This window comes from Urocitellus parryii, chromosome 13 (assembly GCF_045843805.1).
Source record: "Urocitellus parryii isolate mUroPar1 chromosome 13, mUroPar1.hap1, whole genome shotgun sequence".
Taxonomy (NCBI): Eukaryota; Metazoa; Chordata; class Mammalia; order Rodentia; family Sciuridae; genus Urocitellus; species Urocitellus parryii.
In genome coordinates, this window is record NC_135543.1 from 71,492,055 (window position 1) to 71,503,430 (window position 11,376).

At 42.8% G+C, this 11,376-nt stretch overlaps 1 pseudogene; it reads left to right on the plus strand.

Annotated features, from left to right (window-relative positions):
- The first annotated feature begins 1,857 nt into the window (after positions 1–1,857).
- Positions 1,858–2,625, plus strand: LOC113199016 (uncharacterized; annotated as a pseudogene).
- Positions 2,626–11,376: the final 8,751 nt, after the last annotated feature.

Here is an 11,376-nt window from a genome sequence, read left to right on the forward strand (position 1 = left end):
GGGCCATTAGAGAGCCATTACAGAGGCTATCAAGAAAAAGGGCCAGATCCTGGGACAAGGTCCACATCAGCAAGGCCGTATTGCAATTTCAACAATGTCCACTAGACCAAAGAGCCAAGTGTGTGTTTATTATGCAACTTTTGGGAAGGAAAACATATAGTTCACCTTGAACCTCCATTGGCTGTAGATTAGGAGGTGGGATAATGCAAATCACAGAAAGCTTTGGGATTAGAGGTCAGAGCAGAAGGAGAAGTGCTAACTGCTTCTGGATTGATTGGAATTAATGTCCAGAGAATTTTCACATGAACAGGGCATGCTATGCCTGCTGGCCAGCCATGGGATTTAAGTCAGGAATGTGCAAACCCAAAGCTGTGCTGATTAACTTCCTGTTTTAGTCAGCTTTTTTCACTGTGGTGACTGAAAGACCTGACAAGAGCAACTTTAGAGGAGGAAAATCTTTAGTTGAGGGCTCACAGTTTCAGATGTCTCAACCCAAAGACAGCTAGACAGCTGGCTCCATTCCTTGGGGCTTGAGTTAAGGGAGAACATCATGGTGGAAGAATGTAGCAGAGGGAAGCAGCTCACATTATGAACAGAAAGCGGATTTCACTAACTAGAGACAAAATATATATTCAATGTTCTGTCTTTTTTTTACCAAAATTAGCTTATAAATCTAATACAATCTTGATCAAAATCCCACCAGGCTTTTTTTTTTTTTTTTGGTAGAAATTAACGAACTGATTGTAAAATGCATATGGGGATTCAAGTGACCTAGAATAGCCAAAATGATTTTGTAGGAGAACTAAGGATTTATATTACCTGATCTCAGGGATGAAAGGATAATTAAAGCTACAGTCATCAGGGTAGTGGGGTATTAGCATGGAGGTTGGCAGACAGACCAGTGGAACTGAAGAGGGAACTCAGAAACAGATCCACAGACAAATGGTCATCTGATTTTCCAAAAAGATTCTGAGATGATTTAATGGGGGAATGAATGGTTTTTGAACAGACAACAATAGAATAACTAACTATCCAAATATAAAAATAACGACCTACAAACTTCCTCTCCCTTCACGTATGTAAGTGGTTGGATTGTGATCCCCCAAGACTAATCTAAGTCATGGGCTCCAGTACCAGCAAAAGAGACCTTGTGCTGGGATAAAGGGTCTTTGCAGAGGTAATAAAATCAGGACTTTCAAATGAGATGGTCAGGGGGAGGCAGTGTATCCAATGACAAGGGTCTTTACAAGCTGAGGAGGAGACACAGACAAGAGAGGAGAGACTCAGAGAAAGCCGTGAAAGAAGAGAGTGAAGCCTGTAGTTGTGCTGCCACAAGTCGGAGGACTCCTGCAGCCCAGGAGCTGAGGGGTCAGGAGGACTGAGGGAGCAGGGCCCTGGCAACACCCTGATCCAGGCTTTGGGCCTCTGGAACTGCAGGGAGTAAGTGTCTGCTGTTAGGGGCCATGTGTTACAGCCTCCCCAGGAACCTGACAGAACACACAAAAATTAGTTCGAAAGCATGACAGGCCTAAATTGAATCTAGGACTATAATCTAATCTACAACTATGAAGTTCACAAAATGAAACAGGAAAAAGTCCTCACGAGTCGGTTGAGGTAAGCAGTGACTTTTTTTTTTAAATGAAACAAACAAAAATGTTATCCATTAGAAAAAAAATATTTTAAAAAGACACTACTAGGGAGCTACTGAGGAGAGCAGGAGGAGGTGGTGGCTGGGGGAAGATGCTGCTATTTGGTTTAAATTGCAATCTATTAGGGATCATTTCTCAGACTCACGTTAGAAATGAGAATTTAGATAAGTGAGGCCGCCATTGCCGCTTTGAGCACCTCAAGGGGAGAATGGATTTATCAGGAGTGAAAAAGAAGAGCTTGCTAGAGTCAAGGAAAATAAGAAAAAGCTCAGCGCTAGGGCTCCTTCTCCTAGGGATAACTGGAAAGACCAAGGGACCACTTACCAAGGAGTCAAGCCAGAAGGACCAAGGCGGGGGTCAGCCTCGGGAGAGACGCAGGGCTTGCAGTGGAAGCAGCAGTACCAGGTCTCGGTCCAGCTCCACCTTCAGCTCGGGGTCCAGCGCCCGCACAGGCTCAGGCGGGGGGCTCCAGCTCCTCCTCCGCAGCAGGCTGCTCCAAAGCTCCAGCACGTCCGGCTGCTCCGGTCCCGCGGCCCCTCCGGATCTCCCAGACCTGCTAGGCGCAGACGGGACCGCAGGCGGCGCTCAGGCTCCAAATCCAAACCAAAGGCGGAGCCCCTTCCCCTAAACCCACCAAAGTGCATCCTGAAAGGCTCATCGGGAATGTGACCAAGGATCACATCATGGAGGTATCCTCCACTTATGGGAAAATTAAAATGATCAACGTGCCTGTAGAAAAGTTGCGTCCTTACCTGTTCAAAGGCTACGCCTAGGTGGAGCTGGAGAATCCAGGGGAGCTGAGAAGGCACTGAAGCGCGTGCAAGGAGGACAAATCAATGACCAGGAGATCACTGCTACCGCTGTGCTGGGCCCCTGGCCTAGGCCACCCCCACACCCTCCCCCCTCCCCGGCTATTCAGCCTTCCCCAGAAAATGCTGCAGCCACCGCCAGTGGCCTAGGTCACTCCCATGGATGAGGAGGGGGTCACACTCTCCGAGACGCAGGTCCCCATGCGCAGGTGGTCCAGCTCTCCCGCTGCCGCCCCCAAAGAAGCCAGTTCCAACTCCTCCCAACACACAGAGCCTCGAAGCTCATCTATACCTGTTCCACCCAGCTCAGTTGTGTCACTTTTCTAGCCACAGGAGGGTCGGCAGGAAAGCCCCCCCACACACACCCCGCACTGGGGCAGGCGTCAAAGGCAGCAGTGAGGCTTTCCTCGCAGGCAGGTTCTGGCTGCAGAAGTGCTGATGAATCAGGGCTGTGCCCATCCAGGGGCCCTGCAGTTTTCTGGCTAAAAGTCTCACCCAGGCCTGTTCCAAAGTCTGTTCCGTGGCAGAGCCTGCAGGCACCAGCAAGCTTCCAGGTGGCAGTGTGGCCCCGTCTCTTCACAGAAGACCTGGGCCAGTCTGGCAAACCCGGTTGTGCCCTTGCTGTTGCTATGCTAGGTCCTCAGGAAAGGGGACCCAGCTGCTGCTCCTATGAGGCCTGGCCTTTTGCACCCCTGCTTGAGCTCTCTTCCAGCCTCTAGGGGGCTCCCCCCACCTGTGAGTTGCTATAAATGGTTCTGTCTTTCCATGTCCTCCCACACCCCACTGCCCTTTACTCGCTGAAATTGCTGAGCAAGTTGAGAGCCAGCTCCGCGAGGTTATTACAGAGCCCCCTGTTCTGGCTGCCACTCTCGGTGGTCCTGCAGGATACCTTGGCTACATGCACATTGCTTCTCTCTCTCTCTCTCTCTCTCTCTCTCTCTCTCTCTCTCTCTCTCTCTCTTATTGTAGACAGTACTATAAAATTTATTTTGAGTTTTGTAACTTTGTAGCATTTTATATAGGTTAGGTTTATACTTTGTTGTGGAGAGTGGTAAAAATGTATTAGATTAGGATTAGAATGCAAACAAACAAACAAACAAAACAAACAAAAAACTCCTAGGAAAGTAAAAGTAAGCCAGAAACCGGGAGAAACATTTCACAATACAGATATCTGATAATGAGCTCATATCTACATGTACAAAGCAAACTTATCATTTTGTAGTTACAAAAAAGTCTAATTAAAAATTAGGTAAATTATTTAAATAGACATAAATGGGGGGGGGGGACTGTATACCAGGGATTAAACTCAGGGGCACTCAACCACTGAGCCACATCCCCAGCCATATTTTGTATTTTATTTAGAGACAAGGCCACGCTGAGTTGCTGAGTTGCTTAGTGACTTACTTTTGCTGAGACTGGCTTTGAACTCATGATCCTCTTGCCTCACCCTTATGAGCTGCTAGGATTACAGGCGTATACCACTGCACCCAACTAAACAGACATATAAATTTTAAAAGATAATATATGAATGGTCATTAAGCACATTAAAACACACTTAAGTCAATAAAGAAATGAAAATGAATACCACAATAAGATATGTCACATGTTACTTATTCAAATAGATCAAATTAAAAAGACTTGAGAGTACCAACTCATGGGAAGAATGCAGAGGAACTAGAACTCCCGTACTCTGCTGCTAGATTAAAATGGTACAACTACCTTGGAAAACAGTTCAGCAATTTCTCTAATAATGTAAGCATGGAACTACCATATTATTCACCATCCTACTCCTAGAATTTACCCAGGAGAAATGAATTCATGCATTCATACGCATGTGGGGGTAATTAGAGAATTAAAAGAAGCCGTTTTTGCTAAAAGCACTGACTCTTCACTCAGGCCTTTCAATGTCCAAAGAGTAACTAACAAGCAGGATAAAGCTTGGCATCTCTGCTTTCAATTTGCATTTTATTATCTTAAATTTTGTCCAGGTCCCCATTCAGTTCTGTACAAAGGCTAGTTAATCACTCCAGAAGTGGAATACAAGGTTTATTAGCCCTAAATTTATCTAACCTATCATGTCTCCCTTCAAGACTGAGGACACCAAGAGAGGTATTTTCAAGATTTGTATGGACATTCAACTGCCAGCTTTTACAACCCCCTGTTCCAGATCCTCGAGTGACTCCTGTGAGTGCCCTAAACCTGCAGTCAATTTGGGTTCTAGGGACAGCAGAGGCTCACAGACAGATCATGACTGATGAGCTCATTCCACTAAATGAGAGCAATTACCCCCCCCCCATGGGAACTGAGGCTGCCCTGTTCAGAGGAGCAATCACCCCATGTGTACTGACTGCTCCCATTAACTGTGATAAGGATTTCTCCAGAACCACTTCATAGAACCAGTTCTGAGACAATGATCAACCAGAACAATAGCCTGACCAAAATGAACTACTTTACCATCTATGAAAACTCCCATTTAAACCCCCAACACTTAATTTTGTTGCCTTTTCTATAAAACATTGAGGTTTCTGTCAATGTCTTAAAGAAGTTCTTTGGTCACTGTACTCCTACACTTGTTCTTCCTGGGGTGACCACACTGATTAAAACTCCTTTCCTGCCCTTCACCACTGCCTGAGCCTTTGATTGGCATATTGGGACAGGTGGCCCAGCCTGAACTGTTGGGTCACCTTGGGGCTAGGGTCTTCAAGGACTCTAGTAACATTCATAGTAGCTTTATCAGAGTCAAAACCAGGAGATGAGCCAAAAATCCATCAACAGAAGACATATCCACACAATGAAATTAGATTCAGCAACCAAAAGGAGCAAACTACCAATGGATGCAATAGAATAAATATTTGCCAAACAGAAAAAGCAGGAAAAACAAAAGAATATAAGCTATGACTTTGCATTTGTGTAATCACAAAGTTTGTATGAAGTGCTAGAAAAGGCAGCCCTAACTCACAGTATCAGAAAGCAAATCAGTGGTTGTCGAGGGCTATGGGAAAGGTGAGGTTGTCTGTAAATGGGGCAAAAGAGAACCTTGTTGAGAGCCACAGCCAAAGGGGCCCCAGCAAACTTCCAGCTGCCAGCAAACTTCCAGCTGCCAGCTGATGATTGGCTCACAGTGGCCCCAGCAACATCTAGCTGATTGGCTCCTCTGCAGTCATGTTCATTGGGCTGTTTCCCTGCCCTTCAAGCTGCCAGCTGATGATTGGCTCACAGTGGCCCCAGCAACATCTAGCTGATTGGCTCCTCTGCGGTCATGTTCATTGGGCTGTTTCCCTGCCCTTCAGACTACGGAACTGCTCATTGGGGGACTTCTTTGGCTCCGCCCACGCGACCTAGCCAATCGGCCTCAAGAGCAGGAGGATTGGGGGAGGTGGTGTTTGGTGTGTGAGAGAGGCTTGTGGAAGCCGGTGGTGGCAGTTGGGCTCTGAGGGTTTTTCCTGAGGAGCTGTTTTGTTTGGCGTTTGTAGTTTTAAAAATAAAGTTTGTTTCTTTTGACAAGTGGCTCCTGAATTGTGCCCAGCCAGACTGCGGCATTTGGTGGCCCGCACGGGGAGCGACTGAGGGTAAGTAAACTGCTCGCCCCTGAGGGCAGGGCGAGAGGATGGGGAGCCATTCTAAGTTTACTCTTTTGTTTTGCTTCATTTTTGTTTTAAGTTGCCTGTCCCTGGAGATGAGTGAGACGGAAGGAAAACCGCTCACATCTGAGGAAAAACTATTTGCGTCTGAGGAACAGATAGGGAGAAAGGAAGGATGGACATTTCAGTCCCTGGAGATGAGTGAGACGGAAGAAAAACCGCTCACATTTGAGGAAAAACTATTTACGTCTGAGGAACAGATAGGGAGAAAGGACGGATGCACATGTCAGGAGGATAGAAAGGCTATAATGAAATTTTGTTGTTCCATTTTTATTGGATTCTGTCTCGGTTTGGTTTGGTGTTATCTTGCTGGGTTGTATTATAGTAGAAATACGGGATCAGCAATTAGTAAAAAACAAACCGAAAGAGTGTTAAGTAAATTGTTAGACGAAGGAGGCGTCTCAGTAAAACCAAGAGCAGTCAGGGCATACGTTGATACAATACAAAAATATAGCCCATGGCTTTTTAAGGAGGAGTTGTTAGATATATCACAATGGAACCATCATGGTGAAGATTTAAAAAGAATAGAAAAGTACAACCCAGGGACTCTGCCAGTTGGCACATTGACATTGTGGGCGAATGTATCTGGTTTGCTTAGTCCAAAGCCTTCAGTTCAGACAAAGGTAGAGGAAGGAAGTTTAGAGCAGCAAAAGCCATCAGGGGAAAAGTTACAACAGGAGACTGTTAATAACATCTTTCTATTAGAGAGTGAAAGTCTCCAACCAACAGCACCACCTCCATATGCTAGGAGGCTCCCAACCCCCGCAGCTGATAGTTGGGATCTTGAGACAGGATCTCAAGTATGCCCTGTATTTGAGGTAGGAGGGCAGCGAATTCACCAGGGTTTATTTTACAAAACAGTGAAGGAGCTAAAAGAGGCTGTAACAACCTATGGTCCTCAAGCACCCTTCACTGTAAGCTTGATCGAATCCATTACCAACTTAAATATGACGCCAGCAGATTGGGCTAATATGTGTAAAGCTGTGCTAACTGGAGGACAATACCTGTTATGGAAGGTTGCTAATGAGGAATTTTGCAAGGAGACGGCTATGGGAAATGCAGCAGCTGGTTATCCTCAGAGAAATCTAGATATGTTGTTAGGAAAGGGACCTTATGAGGATCGGCAGCAACAACTTGCATATGATCCTGGTGTATACGCACAAATTGCTGTAGATGCACTTAAGGCATGGAAGACTTTACAAGGACATGGAGGTTTACAAGGTCAATTATCTAAGATAATACAAGGAGCTAATGAACCTTATGCTGAATTTGTAGATAGGCTTATTCAAACAGCTACCAGAGTTTTTGGGAATACAGAACAAGCAATGCCATTAATAAAACAACTGGCTTATGACCAAGCGAATCGTTGGTGCAGAGATATCATTAGACCATGGAAACAGGAAGATTTAAACAAATATATTAAATTGTGTAGAGACATTAATGAACAAGAGCAAGTCATGGCAGCTGCAATAAAACAGGCTTTAGATGCCAGAGACATTAATGAACAAGGGCAAATTGTGGCAGCTGCAGTAAAACAGGCTTTAGATGCCGGGCCAAGAACATGCTACAATTGTCAACAAGCAGGACATTTTAAAAGGAATTGCCCCATAGGAGGAGGGTTTAACAATACTAGGTATCAAAGGAATAGAATACCGGGTATTTGCCCACGATGCCGTAGAGGGAGACATTGGGCTAATGAATGCCGTTCTCAAACCACCATAGAGGGTACTCCATTATCAAAAAACGAGCAAGGACAAGGTTTTTATCCACAATATCGTGGACAAAGGCATCGGGCTCCGTTGCCAAAAAACGGACAGGGGGCCCCAATGCTCCGGGGCCCCAAACCACAAATATACGGAGCTCTGGAGGAACCCAGCAACCCCAGCAACCCCATCAGGGTAGTGCCCAGGGCATCAGATCCCTCATCAGACAGACTAGAGGGAGCGCAGGGTTGGACATCTGCGCCTCCGTCAAATCAGTACTAACTCCAGAGATGGGAGTTCAAATCATTCCCACAGGGGTGAAAGGACCTCTTCCCAAAGGAACAGTAGGCTTATTATTGGGACGCAGCTCTTCTACTCTAAAAGGACTTTTGATAAGTCCTGGAGTAATTGATCCCGATTATGAAGGTGAAATAAAAATTATAGCCAGTTCTCCAAAGGGTATATCAGTAATTTCACCAGGAGATAGAATAGCACAGTTACTAATAATACCATGCCTACATGATAAATTTTCCAGTCATGCTGTAGAAAGAGGTTCCAAGGGATTAGGCTCCACAGGTGTAGATTGGGCTATGCTTTCTTTAAATTTAGATTCTCGCCCCATGCTAAAACTAAATATTCAAGGACATGAATTTAATGGGTTAATGGATACAGGTGCAGACCTTAGCATTATCTCTCGTCAAGAATGGCCAAAACATTGGCCATTACAACAAGCCACTCAAACGCTTCGAGGCCTAGGAGTGGCGAATAATCCCGATAAAAGTGCAATGGTATTAGATTGGAAGGATCCTGAAGGATGTGAAGGAACTATACAGCCATATGTTTTGGATCATCTTCCTGTAAATTTATGGGGACGAGATGTCTTAGATCAATTAGGTTTAACATTAACAAATAATATCAATCAAAATGCACCCACTATTATGGCTAGACAAGGTTTTAGGAAAGGAAAAAGATTAGAAAAACAAGAACAAGGTATAGCAGCACCAATACAAATAAATCAACGAACAGACAGACATGGGTTGGATTTTCACAAAGGGCCACTGAGACAATAAAAATTACCTGGAAATCAGAAAGACCAGTATGGGTTCCTCAGTGGCCCTTGACTAAAGAAAAGATACAAGTAGCCCATGATCTGGTCAAACAACAATTAGTGGAAGGACATATACAACCTTCTGTATCTCCCCATAATACTCCCATTTTTGTCATCAAAAAGAAATCTGGTAAATGGAGATTATTGCAAGATTTAAGAGCCATTAATAATGAAATGGTCATTATGGGACCTGCTCAATCGGGGATTCCTCAGTTGTCTGCTTTGCCAAAAACTTGGTATGTTTTAGTTATAGATATTAAAGATTGTTTTTTTTCAATTCCAATTCATCCTGAGGATAGTCCACGTTTTGCATTTACTATCCCTGCACTAAATCATGAAGGTCCTGATCAGAGATATGAATGGAAAGTACTCCCTCAAGGGATGGCTAACAGCCCAACTATGTGTCAAATTTATGTTAACAAAGTAATCCAGCCACTTAGAAATCAAAATCCTGAGCTACAAATATTTCACTATATGGATGACATATTATTAGCACACAAAGCTAAAAACACATTGCTAGAATGTTATGCCACACTTACAAACTTATTAAAAAATTATAATCTAGAGATAGCAATAGATAAAGTACAATTAAATTTTCCAATTAATTATTTGGGAGTTCTATTATCCTCAACCATGGTCCGTCCACCAAAAATTCAAATACGAGTAGATCAACTCAAATCACTTAATGACTTTCAAAAGTTATTAGGAGACATAAATTGGATAAGGCCTTATCTAGGTATTCCAACAGGAGAATTGGGACCTTTATTTGATATCCTAAAAGGTCCATCAGATCCAAATTCACCCCGAATGTTGACGCCTGAAGCAAGAAAGGCATTAAAAATCATTGAAACATATATGGAAAATATGCATTTGGATAGAATTGATATAAGTTTGCCTTTATTATTTATTGTACTATCAACAAAAAATATTCCTACAGGAGTATTTTGGCAAGAAGGTCCATTATTATGGATACATTTATCTTATTCTCCTAACACTATTCTTACTAGGTATCCTGAGGCTGTAGGACAATTAATACTCAAAGGAATAAAAACAGCAAAGGCAGTGTTTGGAATTTCTCCTAATAAAATTATTACTCCATATACTATGAATCAAATTGATGAATTAGCTAATGAGTTAAATACTTGGGCAATAATCATGTGCAAATCTAATGTTTCATTTGATAACCACTTACCATCTAATCCTTTATTGTCTTTTTGGTCATTGCATCCTGTAATTTTTCCAAAAATGACAAGAAAAACACCTATCATGAATGCTCCAAATATATTCACTGATGGGTCAAATAATGGTACAGCAGCAATAGTTACACCTGATCGAACTTTTACATTTTTAGTACCCAAACAATCAGCTCAAAAGGTAGAGCTTAATGCAGTATTACAAACTTTTGTGATGTTTAAAGATTCTGTATTTAATTTATTTTCTGATAGTCAGTATATAGTTAATGCTATAGTATCCCTTGAAGATGCTGGTAGGATTTCGCCTTCTTCTACTGTTTTCTCTTTGTTTTCCACTATACAAAGTTTAATCTGGGACAGAAAAGATCCATTCTTTATAGGACATATCAGGGCACATACAGGATTGCCTGGAGCCCTTAGTTTGGGCAAGATTTAGCAGATAAAACTACACATGACGTACATATTTTCTCTATACTAGAAGAAGCTATAAATTTTCATAAAAGGTTCCATGTCAATGCTAATACTTTACAAAAGCGTTTTAAAATAACTAAGGAGCAAGCTAGACAAATAATAAAACAATGTCAAAATTGTGTGACCTTTTTACCACAAGTTAATCTTGGAGTCAATCCTAGAGGATTGATACCTAACCATATTTGGCAGATGGACGTCACACACTTGCCAGAATTTGGAAAATTAAAATATTTGCATGTTACAGTTGATACTTCTTCTGGATTTTTGATGGGCTCCCTTCATGCCGGAGAAAAAACTAAAGATGTTATAGCTCATTGCTTACAAAATTTTGCTACTGTGGGCATTCCAAAACAGTTAAAAACAGATAATGCCCCTGGTTATACGTCTACTTCTTTTAAACAATTTTGTTCATCATTTGGCATTACTCATATAACAGGAATCCCATACAATCCACAGGGACAAGGCATAGTTGAAAGAGCTCATCAAACTATTAAAATGTACTTATTAAAGCAAAAAGACGGAATTGGGAAGGGGTATATATTCCCCAAAGATAAACTTAAAATAACCCTTTTTACTCTAAACTTTTTAAATTTGGATTCATCAGGACTTAGTGCTGCAGAAAGGCATATGTGTCCAAAAAATGTACATAAGCCCAAGGTACTTTGGAAAGATATTCTAACAGGACAATGGAAAGGTCCTGACCCAGTAATTGTCTGGAGTCGGGGGTCTGTTTGTGTGTTTCCACAGGAAGAACAGCAGCCGATTTGGATTCCAGAGAGATTAACCAAGGTCCTGACCCAGT